This window comes from Leopardus geoffroyi, chromosome B3 (assembly GCF_018350155.1).
Source record: "Leopardus geoffroyi isolate Oge1 chromosome B3, O.geoffroyi_Oge1_pat1.0, whole genome shotgun sequence".
Taxonomy (NCBI): domain Eukaryota; kingdom Metazoa; phylum Chordata; class Mammalia; order Carnivora; family Felidae; genus Leopardus; species Leopardus geoffroyi.
In genome coordinates this window covers 147,531,040-147,543,465 of record NC_059337.1, presented here as the reverse complement: position 1 = coordinate 147,543,465, position 12,426 = coordinate 147,531,040, and positions in this window count along the sequence as shown.

Here is a 12,426-nt window from a genome sequence, read left to right as displayed (position 1 = left end):
GGGTAAGGTGGGCTAAAAGGGAGGTGGGCCTAAAAAAGGGCACTTGTTGAAATGAGAGCTGTGTGTTATATGTACGTGATGAATCACAAAATTCTACACCTGAAATCAATACTGCACTGTAGGTTAACACACTTGTATTTAAATTTAAAATAGTATAAGAAAATTAAATACATACATATATGACCTCTTGGGAGTACCTCAAAATAGCAAGCTTCTGCACAGTGAAGGAAACAATAACCAAAACTAAAAAGCAACCTACGGAATGGAAGAAGACATTTGTAAATGGCATATCCCCAGGGTTAGGATCCAAAGTATGTACATTTTTAAAAATTATTTTCACTTATCAGTACAGAGTGTGTGTCCATGCATACGTTGTGTGAGAAGCAAAACTCGTGTATTGTGGTAAGATCTCACTGAAACACAGATCCACCCTCTTCACTAAATTTTAACCGCACAGTACAATATTGTTAACTACACATGTAATGTTGTGGAGAAGACCTCTAGAACTTAGTCGTCTTCCAAAGCAGAAAATCACACCCCTTGATATCTAACCCTCATTGCGCCTCTCTGCCAGCCCCTGGCAACTGCCACTCCACTCTGTTTTATTGTTATCAAAACCCGAATTCAGCTGCCTGTTGCTGGAAAGGTCAAGGTTCAAAGTTGTAGTTTTGGTAGGAAAGGAATTTGAGCTTTATGCACAAGGCCAGCCACTGGTGAGAATGCAGACTCCTGTCCAAAAGCCAACTCTGAGGTTTCTCCCTGACGCAGGGGATTTTAAAGGAGTAGAGCATATATAATCAAACAAGGGAGTGCCATGGTTGATAACGTCTTTTGATCATGTGCAGACTCCATGGTGCAAGCTGCCAAAGTTACCTCAACTCCCTGGCATCTCCAGCTGAGGAGAGAACCACACATGCATGGGAGGAGACTGCCAGAGGCCAGGGAAGAACCCCAATAAGGGATTAGAGTGGAAAACCCCTGGGGCTCACACATGGTCAGCAGCACTATCTGTTCTCCCCAGCTGGCATAAAAAAATACTGGGGCGCCTGGTTGGCGCAGTCGGTTAAGCGTCCGACTTCAGCCAGGTCACGATCGCGCGGTCCGTGAGTTCGAGCCCCGCATCAGGCTCTGGGCTGATGGCTCAGAGCCTGGAGCCTGGAGCCTGTTTCTGATTCTGTGTCTCCCTCTCTCTCTGCCCCTCCCCCGTTCATGCTCTGTCTCTCTCTGTCCCAAAAATAAATAAACGTTGAAAAAAAAAATACTAAAATACAACCTTGTACTTCACCAATCATGACAGAATACTGGGAAATGTTTCCTCAGTAAACTCAGAGGAAGCTTCAAACCAAAAACCAAAGGATCAAATGGCTTAAAAACTAATGTGTAACCAGAATGAGACATGAAAAACGACAAAGCTATTTTTTTAGTCACCTATAAAGGTAAAATTGACAATGTCCACCTCCACATCCCAAGGAAGTAGGAAGCAATGGTCTCCACAATGAGGAAAAGCGGTCGTCCATAGAAAGTGACCCAGCAGTACCACAGGACATGGAATTGGTAGAGAAGTTCAGGGTGTTAAAATTTCATATCCCATATTCACTAGCTGGAGGAAAGATGGAATGTGTTGAATAGAGCCATGTCTCTGGGTCCAAGTCCTTACTATGTCCATGTGAGCACGCTTGAACTGGCTCACCTGCTTCTCCCACATCCACCCCAGCTGAACTGTTGTGCAGGGTCACACCATGCCACACCCTGGGACTGTTACCTAACCCCACAAGTGGCTTCCAGGTGCAGGGTGCTGGCCACCCGGTACAGCCCTCTGTTCTGACAGATGGCCTAGACCTCATTTTGCTGAGGATCCTCCATTTATCCACTCTCACTGGCAGATGTCCCTGAGCAGGGGCATGAGGCTGGCAGAGGGCCAGATCATGCTGAGGGTGTCCCTCTTGAAATTTGCACTCTGGGCAGTGCTATCTCCTGTCCAGGGTTCTCAAGGACGTCCCTCGTGGCGCTACATCTCCTTGAGGTGTTAATTACCAAGAAGGAGCTGCACAACGGCAAGGGCATTCAGATGCCTGGCTGGCTGTCCTGTAGCCTGTGTTTTGGGGTCAAGAGACACGTTATCCACATGCGGCGCAAGAAACCCTTTTGGTCCATACATCTGATGGTCCATACATCATCATTTTGGTTCATAAATACATCATTTTGGTCCATACATCATCTGCTGATGATGACTCAGGATGATCAGGGAGCCATGCAGATGGACTACCCCTCCATGCCTCCAGACTGTTACTACCTCAGCTATGTGGAGGAGATTCCTCTTTCCATGGTTACCATGGACATGTGCTATCAGGGCCTTGAAGTTATCATGAAGTTGGATGGCAGTGCCTATGAAATCGGATACCTCAGTGATTCGCAACATTTGAACACATTGTTTCTCAGAGAGTGGCAGACACCAATGCAATGGGACCTACTTATAACCTGGGATATAAGGAGCATTGGGAACACCCTGTTCCTCAAGCAAATGCCAGTGTAGTGCTCAGGATCTCTAGTAAGTTGTAGTCATCCCATCACGGAATTTTGCTCTCAGACCCTAAACAATATATAGTGTGTTCAACCACGTGTCAAAATGTGCCCAATTCCTAATAAGGCTAGTTAGCTTAATTGACTCATTGTTTCATGGGATTCACATAAGTTACTATATTGGTTTCATGATAATTTATAATGAGAGAGATCCAGCTAACATCGGCAAATATGTGTTGCATCAGAGTCCTTTTTTTTTGATACTATGAGTCCAAGGGTTTTCGAATTCTTAAACCACATTCATCCTTACTTGTGATTCGCAGTGGATCCCATGAAGTTAATTTCAGTCCAGTTGTATGTAGTATATGCCATCCACAAAGCCCTATCATTATGGGTTATTTAGGCAGACATTATTTACTCATGTCTGTCATAGCAACACATCAGATTGCAAAAAATATTGGTTTGTGGGTTGACACTGATGAATATGCTTGCCAGAAAAGGTCCAACTGCATTAGGTCTCAATTCTCTCGTATACCTGAAGCTTTCAGGAAGTGTTCCTTCATTCATACGCACTACATAATCAGTGGCGGATTAGGCAAGTGCCTCTTCAACATCTAAGTGGTGCATTGAAATAACAGCCTGACCCACAATCATTTCGGAAACTACTTGGCTGACCCAGGCAAGCATTGTGACTGCAGCTCCTTCGAGCAGTGCTATAGCAATCTATGCTGTACGAGTGATTGTATTTTAACCCCTGGGGACAAATGTAATACAGGCAGATGCTATACAAACTGCACCAATTTCGATGCTGGGACACTTGGAAGGCCAATCCAAAATATATGTGATCTTCCAGAGTCCGGCCGTGGGGTGACCTTGTCGGGCCCTGATGACTTCCGTATGCAAGATGGAACTCCGTGCACTGAAGAGGGCTGCTGCTATCATGGGAAATTCACTGACCGCACTATGCACTGTCAAGAAATCTTTGCAGAACTTCTGGAAAGGTGAAGATGTCTGCTATGCCATAAATCAAAAAAGCAGCCGACACGGACACTGCAGAATATCCCGGGGAATTCAACGCTGAACCCTGCTCCCACACAGACGTGCCGTGTGGAAGGCTGCAGTGTAGGATTGTCACACATCTCCCTCAGCTGCAAGAGCATGTTGGATTCCATCCATTTGATCTCATGGTTCTGGTGTTTGCGGCTGAATTCACATAGTAGCACAGGAACAACCGAGATTGGTCATGTGAGAACTAGTACCCCCTACGCTTCTGGAAAGCTCTGTCAGGACACCTACTGCACTGGCAGTGTGGCTCAGCTGAATTATGACTGTATCCCAGAGACATGCAGTCACAGAGGGTCGTGCGACAATAACAGGAACTGCCATTGCCTCATAAGCTGGGATCCTCCATGGTGCACTGGATGAGGCACTGGTGGGAGTACAGACAGTGGACCCCTCCAAGAAGAATGGGGCCAGTCAGGTCAAGTCATGGATCCCTGGTATATCTCAGAGCGGTTTTTGGTCCCATTTAAGCCATAATAGCTGCCTTCCTTGTGGTGTCGCCACAAATGTCAAATTATCAACCCCGAGAAACTTAAGGGACTGATTGTTGCTGATGACAATCTAATTAGCCTCCTGACTGCTGAACAACTACAGACAATCCAACTGGCACATGTGTGAAAATACAGTAATGAGGCTGCAGAGCTGACATCCACGTTTCGGGGGTCTGCAGGAGACACAGGGGTCCACAGGCACATCACGGCTCTGACACACATCTCTCATGGCTCACTGACCAGAACGCTGAAATAAAACTTAAAAACTGCATGCTTGTGGCCTCTACGTATATATCTAAGCTTCCAAGAGCCCAAACTGAGCCCGAGATTCTGTGCAGAGGACCTGAGTCAGCATCTGGGCCTTGAACTGAGGTATATGCTTCCAGAATTGAGACGTTCACACCAGCTCTTTCAGGGACAAATTCATGAGTTGTCTCCAAAACTGTGTGGTTGCACGCTGAACATTTTCTCATTCTCCAGGTAATCTGTCTTCCCCCAGTCCCAATGTGGGTTCAGGATAATGGAGGGCTACCACCCACCCACACTGCCTGTTCCACACTGGGGTGTCTGTGGGCTGTGAGGGAAGGGGACTGGCATTAGGTTCCACCTAGCACAAGCTGTGCCTCCCTGGAGAGCAAATTTCCAAATTGGGAGACAGAGACCATGAGACTGAATGGAGCACCCAATGAAATGAATCAGAAAGGCAGGCACAAGTGCCTGTGGATGAGTCTGGCATCCAGTTGGAGCCCGATGAATGTGAATCCCTGCTCTCTTTCTCTTGCCTACTTTTCAGTGAGTTTAACCTTAGATAAGGATCTGCCTAGGATTCCCACTTGGGTTTTCTGAGAGCCTTCTCGAATAACCACACAGAGGTGAGCCTGTGAAAATTTAGGGACCTCAGCCCCATCCATTCTCAAGTAATCAGGTACTTGCTACCCTGTTTTCTATGTCCTGATCACTGGGACTGTGGGAAGGAGGCCTGCCCTTCCCAAGGTCCTTGTGTATCCTTGCTTCTGGACCCTGTGAGTCATAAATCTGTGCCTCCATTTCCTTTGTTGGGGGTGCACTGAAACGCCACCTTGAGTCAGGAGGGCCCCATGCATTTCATGTATCCAAAGCCAGAGCTCAGATGCCTAGGGAGCCGCCTGTCCACCCCCTGAGCAATGGCTCTTGCCTATTCCTTCAGAAGATACAGTCTACATGTTCTTAATTTTGTACAACAGCTGGGGTCCCCAACACATTTATCCCCAGGGATGGGATTGGGGGCCTAGGTGGTGCCCTCCAACAATGTGTTAGCACTGACAGTGGCTCACTCGTTCCTCACCCCCACATTTCAGCTGTTCTGGGAAGGAGCTGGAGCTTGCTGGTGGTCTGTAGCTTTGCTTTGGGCTGATGCCAGGTGTTGCCAGAAACCCCCACCCTAAGTTACCAGTGCCATAAAAGGTCAGACTCCCTGCAGAGACCAACAATCAGGCACCATCCTGGGGTTCCAGAGGTGTGTATTTCCTACTCATCTCCAAGTGAGATATTGCTGGACACCGAAGGCCATATCCCTAGATTAGTGTCGAAGAAGACGCCAGCTGCTGGGTCCACTGTGTTGCAGCCAGTACCCTGGTGTTGTGTTTGCTTAGCCATGCCTACCTAGTGACAGAGGCAACTCAACCAGGAGCATCATGTCTCCCTGGGTGGAGGACACGACCAAGGCAACCTCCCCCTACTGGCTGCATTCCTCACTGCTGCTGACAATGGCTCCCTATTTAACAGGTGTTGTCGGGGACACCTCAGTGTGGGAGGCCTCAGCACACGTGTCTGGGAGGAGCTAACTTCTATCCCAGGTCCTCCCTGTCAAGACCACTACACCACTACACTATCCACGGACCAGTGTGAAAGAGAGAAATGGTGACAGGCACTACACCATCATGAAAATGCAAGGTTTCCTGGAATCATTTGTCCAAAGGGAGGGAGACAAGGACATTGATTGGCTCTAGTGGGTCTTCACAATTGGCTCCAAGCTGTTGCTTTAAGCACTTTACATACTACAGCTGTCTGGATTGGCCCAAGTCCCCCAGATTCATAAATCACTGAAAAGCTCAAGGTATCAACGGCCTGTTTACTTAGAGACAACCTACGGAGCTTCCAGTCTTTTCACTGTACCAAAAGGCTATCACAATCACCCTAAGGCACATGGCAAGAGACACACACCAAGGAAAAAGGGGAAGGCTCTGAGTAAGAGGCTCCCTAGGGTCCCAGAGTCCACAGAGGTAGGAATAAAGAAGCTCTGATTCTCCAGACTTGGATTTTTATGGCACGACAGCACAGGCCCACTGGGAGAGGTCAAGCCCAGGTGATGCAATCCAACTGTAAGATAGAATGGGGACAATTCAATGGGGTGGGTTTTGATTTTTTTTTTTTTTGCCTCATGTCATGTGCCCATGAGCCCTTGTCCATTTGCACCTGGAGGAGAGGCACTTGACAACAGAATCTAAGGAGTTCTTCTTGAAGGACGACTCTGATTTTAAGCTTTGTGCCAATACAATTCATGGAAATACTAGCTTTAGTGTAGCAGGCATTAGCATGCATGCCATAGTCAGATGTGAAAAGGAGAATTTTCAAGAAGCCCAAGACTTCTTTGCTGCAAATGCTGATAGGATCACCACCTCCATAGATAGGAGCCCACAGGAGGGTCCCAGCAGTGCCCCATTCAAGGGGTGGAACTTCAACCCAGATCTCTTGCCCTAGAGATGAGGCCCACACTTCTCTTTATGCACAGCTCTGAGAAGAGGGGTCCCTAGTGACTTAATCACAGGCAGCCTGAACACAAGTCAGAAACTTTGATCAGACTCTTTGGGATCTTCAAGAGAATGCTGTTCCTACCCTTCAGGTATATGCCATCACTTCTCTGGACATGACAGCCCTGGTAGTGGGTAGCTGGGATCCCAGTAGGTGGGGAGATGCCAAAGCCCCTACCTAGGGACCCAGAGGTTTGTGGAGTAGGTCCTTCCTCCTGGGACAACTGCCTGTACACTTCTGTAATTACCATGTAGGACACAGACACAGACAACACTTTATTTCTCTCATTGACCCTGAAGCCAAGGTACAGTGCTTCCCAGGAACCCCTCCAAATATAAGTGTGGTGCCCTTTAGTTTGCCAGGTATAAAGGGAGGGATAGTAGAAGGGTCTCAACATCCCTTTGATGTCACTATTGGAAGAATCTTTACTGAATCTCTTTTAGCAACGGTGGCCCCTTTGGCCCTGCATTGTCTTCTTAATGGTGTGGATGCCCTCACATGCCATCAAAGCCAGTGGGAACAAATCCAGTGCCTGGCTTTCCTGGGGGGAGCTACATATCAGGAGTCTGTAGGACTGCAAATTGCACCGCACCACACATCCAATTAAGACAGTATATGCACATCAATATTGTGTGCAATAGAGGACTGAGTAATTGCAGCCCATAATTCAAGATTTAGTGAAGGAGCGGGGACATTAAACACACCATTTCTCCTTTCAGTCTGCCCACTTGACGGGCATTAAAGCCCCCTCCTAACAGGTGGCACTTTACAGTTGACTACTGAAATGTAAATGCCCAGCTGTCCATAAGATGGCCCACATTCTCAAGACTGTCTAGGCAGTGGAGGGTATCTCAAGGGCCACAGGGGAGACTCTGTCGTGACTGAGCTAGCCAGTATGTCCCATTCAGTATCGATGACCAACGAGTCCCAGCCACAGTCTGCTCTCAACCTGTACATCTCTACCCTGCTGCCTTGGGAATTCCTAACAGCCCAAACAGTGCCAAGATGTTAGCCTGACCACCTCATGTAGAGCCTGTCATGAGTTCCCACTGGTCTGGGCAATTGAGGGTCACTGTCACTGGTCAATTATCATGCATTCCTGAAAGTTTGTGAGACATGGGAGGCCTGAAGCCCTTCAGCAGCTATAAGGTGGGTTTTGTCACCTGACTGAGCTACTCCAGATTTTCGGTCTACTTTCATATGATTTGTGCATTTAGGCAGCTTTACCTGGAAGTGGCTGAGCTATGCCACTTGATGCACAGGTTGTCTGAGTGCCAATGAAACATTTTGGGATCTGGAAACTGTTTGTGCCATGGGGGTTACCCTGGAGCACCTAGTGACCATCTGGCACCTGGTTGCCTTGCTATGTCACCGAGAGAGAGAACCCAGCACCATGACTGTCTTCATACAAAGGGAAATATTCTCTCCCAATACTTCACCTGAGCAAAGGACCATCCTGAAGCTTCCATCAAAGTTGTGGTCCCAATCAATGCAGTGGAAAGAAAGGCAGAGTGACATTGTCATGCTGGTTGTGGATACCACAGCCTTCCATTTGTCCATCCACATGGTGCGTTCACCTGCTTGCATTGGCAGGATAACACTACTTTGGGGGCTTACTTGCTATCCTGATGTCAAAACACTTGACAGTCACGCTGATTATTTTCTGTAGATAGGACTTGGAAAACCTGTGTAGGGGTCTGTGTCTGACCTGCTGAGATAACTACACAGGTGAATGGGGCAGATGCAGTCTGAAGACAGACAGTCATAGGGGTTCAGAGGGAGAGCAGGAAATGTAGTCAGTCTTTTAATGGTGGGGGAAAGGGTAGGCTCCATTTTAAAAAGTTTTTTTTTTTTTCCTGACAGGAAAGAGCCGGAAAATGAAACTAGGTGGAAATGCAGTTTTTTGATCCGTGACCTACTATGTGCTTCCGGAGCCTGGGAATTGGCTCTGGGAATCCTTACCAATGGTCATCGTGGGGATGGTCATCCCCGGTCTTGACAATGGCGGTCTGGAACTATTTTGTGCAGCTTGCGTGAATCCAGAGGAATCTTTCCCTAATTCTGATGGCAGTGTAGTCGGTTAGGAGTTCATCATAAGGTCTTTCTCAGCGAGGTGGCAGTGGGTGCTCTCTGAAGACCTGATGAGCGTCCCATATTCTGTAGAAAGGGTGGCAAGGCTAGTCAGTGGCATAGGCTATGTTCTTATTGTCTGTGGATGATATGACCCAAGTGTACCTGTTAGTTCTTGGACATGGCTATGCATGGCATCAACTTGGTCATATAATTTATCATAAAGTTCACTCAATCAGGAAAGAAAGGGTTAAGGATTCCTTTCTAAAATACTACTGCAAAGGGGGTCAGTCCCTGCCTGATATTTGGAGCATTCCAAATCTCATTAAGGGCCAAGGAAAACGATTCTGGATGTTCCAGGCCAGTTTCCAGGCGGATTGTTCCTGAAGGAATTTTGTGTCTAGTTTTTCATGTTCCATATCTGTTCCCCTAATCCACATATCCTCATCGTCCGCTTCTGTGATGATTAAGGATGATGTGGGGTATGAAATTCTAATTATCACCACCCCAAGTCTTTGCAAGTACATAGTGTGTCTATGTGCTGAAGTGAGCTCCTTGGTCTGGCTAAATCCATAATGGAATGGCAAATCCAGGAACCATTTCAGGCATTACATTTTTTACCACAGCCGTGGCATTGGCATGTCCAGTCAGACAGCATCAGTCCATCCACCAAACATGTAGCCATTAACCAAAGAGGAAGCCAATTGGTCAAATCCATCTGGAGATCCCCAGTGGGCAGGGAGGGCCTAGAGGGACTCCCTGGGGCCTGCTGATATTACACAAAACTTGGAGAGATTTACAAGTAGTGCCCTGGGAAATAATTTAGTCAGAGGTTTAGTGGGTGCCTGGGAAGAACCCACTGTCTCTCAGTTTCTTAATTATCCCACCTCATGGGGTTGGTGCAAGACCAAAGGAGAGAAGAAAGGGGCCTCAGCAGGCCCAGTCAACCCCAATGTACATCCCATCTAATCATTATCTGTCCACCTGTCTTTTCCCATTGTGAGGAACTTACATGATAAACAATAGTCCAAGTCAGGGAAAAAGGCAAGCTTCTAAAGTGAAGGAAAGGACAGGGGCCTCTGATCTTGGCTGTGTATTTGACAGCCTTGTGAGCTCTGTCAGTCGCTGGAGAGACAGTGGCAGTCTCCTCACGGTTTGGGCTGGAGAGTGACTGTTAGCAATTTTAGCAGAAAGATCAGTTGCGTATAATAGGGCAGCAATTATAGGCGGGCTGGAAAAAAGTCCTCTGTCCTCTGGTACTCATGGCGGTTAGGGACAAAAGATGGGGGGGGTGTAATAGATGACAAAAGACTTTATGGTTCCTACATTGTACAAATCAGTAGCTTTGCCTTCTGAATCAAATTCTGTTCTTTCTTTACTCACAAGATTGGGGTGTTACACGGTGAGGAGGTAAAGGAAGAACATCCTGCGGTAACAGAGTCTATCACAGGGCCAGGTCGTCCCTCTGCAGCAAGACAGGGCATCTGGCTACTGACGGGTGGGGGCAGTTCCTTTCTCAGGCCCCCTGAGCACAGGCTCTGCACTGGGGGCAATCCATCCTCTTGTGCATGTGAGGCCCAGACACTAGCGGGCACATCTTTAAGACTCATCCTCTGAGGAGCACTTTGAATGGAGGTGAGTGTCCATTAGGGAAAGGGGGAAACTTGAGGTGTGGTCTGATGGCAGGGAAATGAGAACACCTTATCGTCACTCCTGCATTTGGATATTAACCCCTTTTCCATATTTTTTATTGTAATGTCTACCCTCCCATAGACTGCCTTCTAGCTCTGCAAATATTTGCTTGCCCCTTTTCTAGTATGGTGTAGTCCCCCTTGCCTGCTTTGTTCTCTGTGACTTTGCTTTTATATCAAATCAATCATTCTCAAGTGAATGTCATCATGTTTATCTTTCATGTTTTCTTTGAAGGCATTTAGGTTCAAGCGTTCTTCTTAATCCTTCATCCATTTTGAGATTTTTTTGTGTCGACGTATATGTATGAAGCAAAATTATGGCCAAATGTTATTATCTTGCATGTATATATCAATGCTATTTTTTTAATTTTTACTTTGTTTTGAGGGAGAGAGACAGATCATGAGTAGGGAGGCACAGAGATAGAGGCAGAAACAGAATCCAGGCCCTGAGCTGTCAGCAGGATCCTGATGTGAGGCTCGAACCCACAAACCGTGAGATCATGGCCTGAGTGGAAGTGGGATGCTTAATTTAATGAGGCACACAGGTGCCCCTAGTCAACACCATGTTTAAGAGACACTATCCTCCCCCCACTGTGCATTGTTGGAAATCTCGTGGAGGATTTGCTGACTGCATCTGCAAACGTCTACTTCTGGGCTCCATAATGAGCTCCACTGGTCTAAATGTCTCATTTGATGCCAGCAACACACTGTTGTGGTTAATGTACCTCTGCAATATCTTTAGAAAGAGAGAAGTGTGATGTCTCCAGGTTCTCTCCACGTCATGATTGTTTTGTTGCTTCCATGTGTTGTGTGCTTTCATATGAATTGTATATTTTTCAGGTTCCTTAAAAAACTCATTGGCATTTTTATTGACATAACAAGATAAACATAAAAATAACATAAAAAGATAAAGCAGACAGAAAATAGAGACTATCACAAATACAGAAAACAAATCAATTACATAAAAATTTGTATTTGGAAAAGTAAGTAAAATTTGAAAGAAATAGGTAGCCTGGGGATATAGGGAAGACTCAAACAAATGCAATCAGAATTGAAAGAGGAGACATAACTGAACTAAAGACATGAAAAGGATCATAAAGAAAAACTTAGGTATTTATAGGCCATCAATTAGATCACCAAGAACAAATTATACATTTTATGCCATAATGTAGTCCACCAAGACTGTTTCATGGAAAAATACAAAATGAACAAAAGAAAAATTAATAAGATTTCTCTATCTAAAACCTCACCCTCCAAGAAATCTGCATAGGAGTCCATGGCTTTATTAAAACTTCTACTAAGTATTTAAAGAGGAATTAATGCCAATATTTCTCAAACTATTTCAAAACACTGATAAAAAAAAAACAGCACTCCCAAATGAAATTTGTGAGGACAGCATTGTTTTCACACCAAAACCAAAAAAAGACACCACAAGAAGGTAAACTACAGGTCACTATCTCAAATGAACATACATGCAAAATTCCTTCACAAAATCTGAGCATACTGAATTCAACAGAACATTGAGAGGATCATACAACATAATCCAGTGTGATTCATCCAGGGATGCAAGGATCCTTCAACATACACAGATGCATAAATGTGATGTCCTCCATTAACAGAGGGAATGATTGAATCAAAGCCATCATTAATTGATTCAAAAAAACATTAGACAAAATTCAACACATGTTCATCATTTAAAAAGAACCCAATTAAAAAGGAACTGAAGGAAATTACCTCCACATGATCATGGCCACTATGAAAAGCCCACACCTGACAGCATATTGAACGGTAAAATGCTGAAG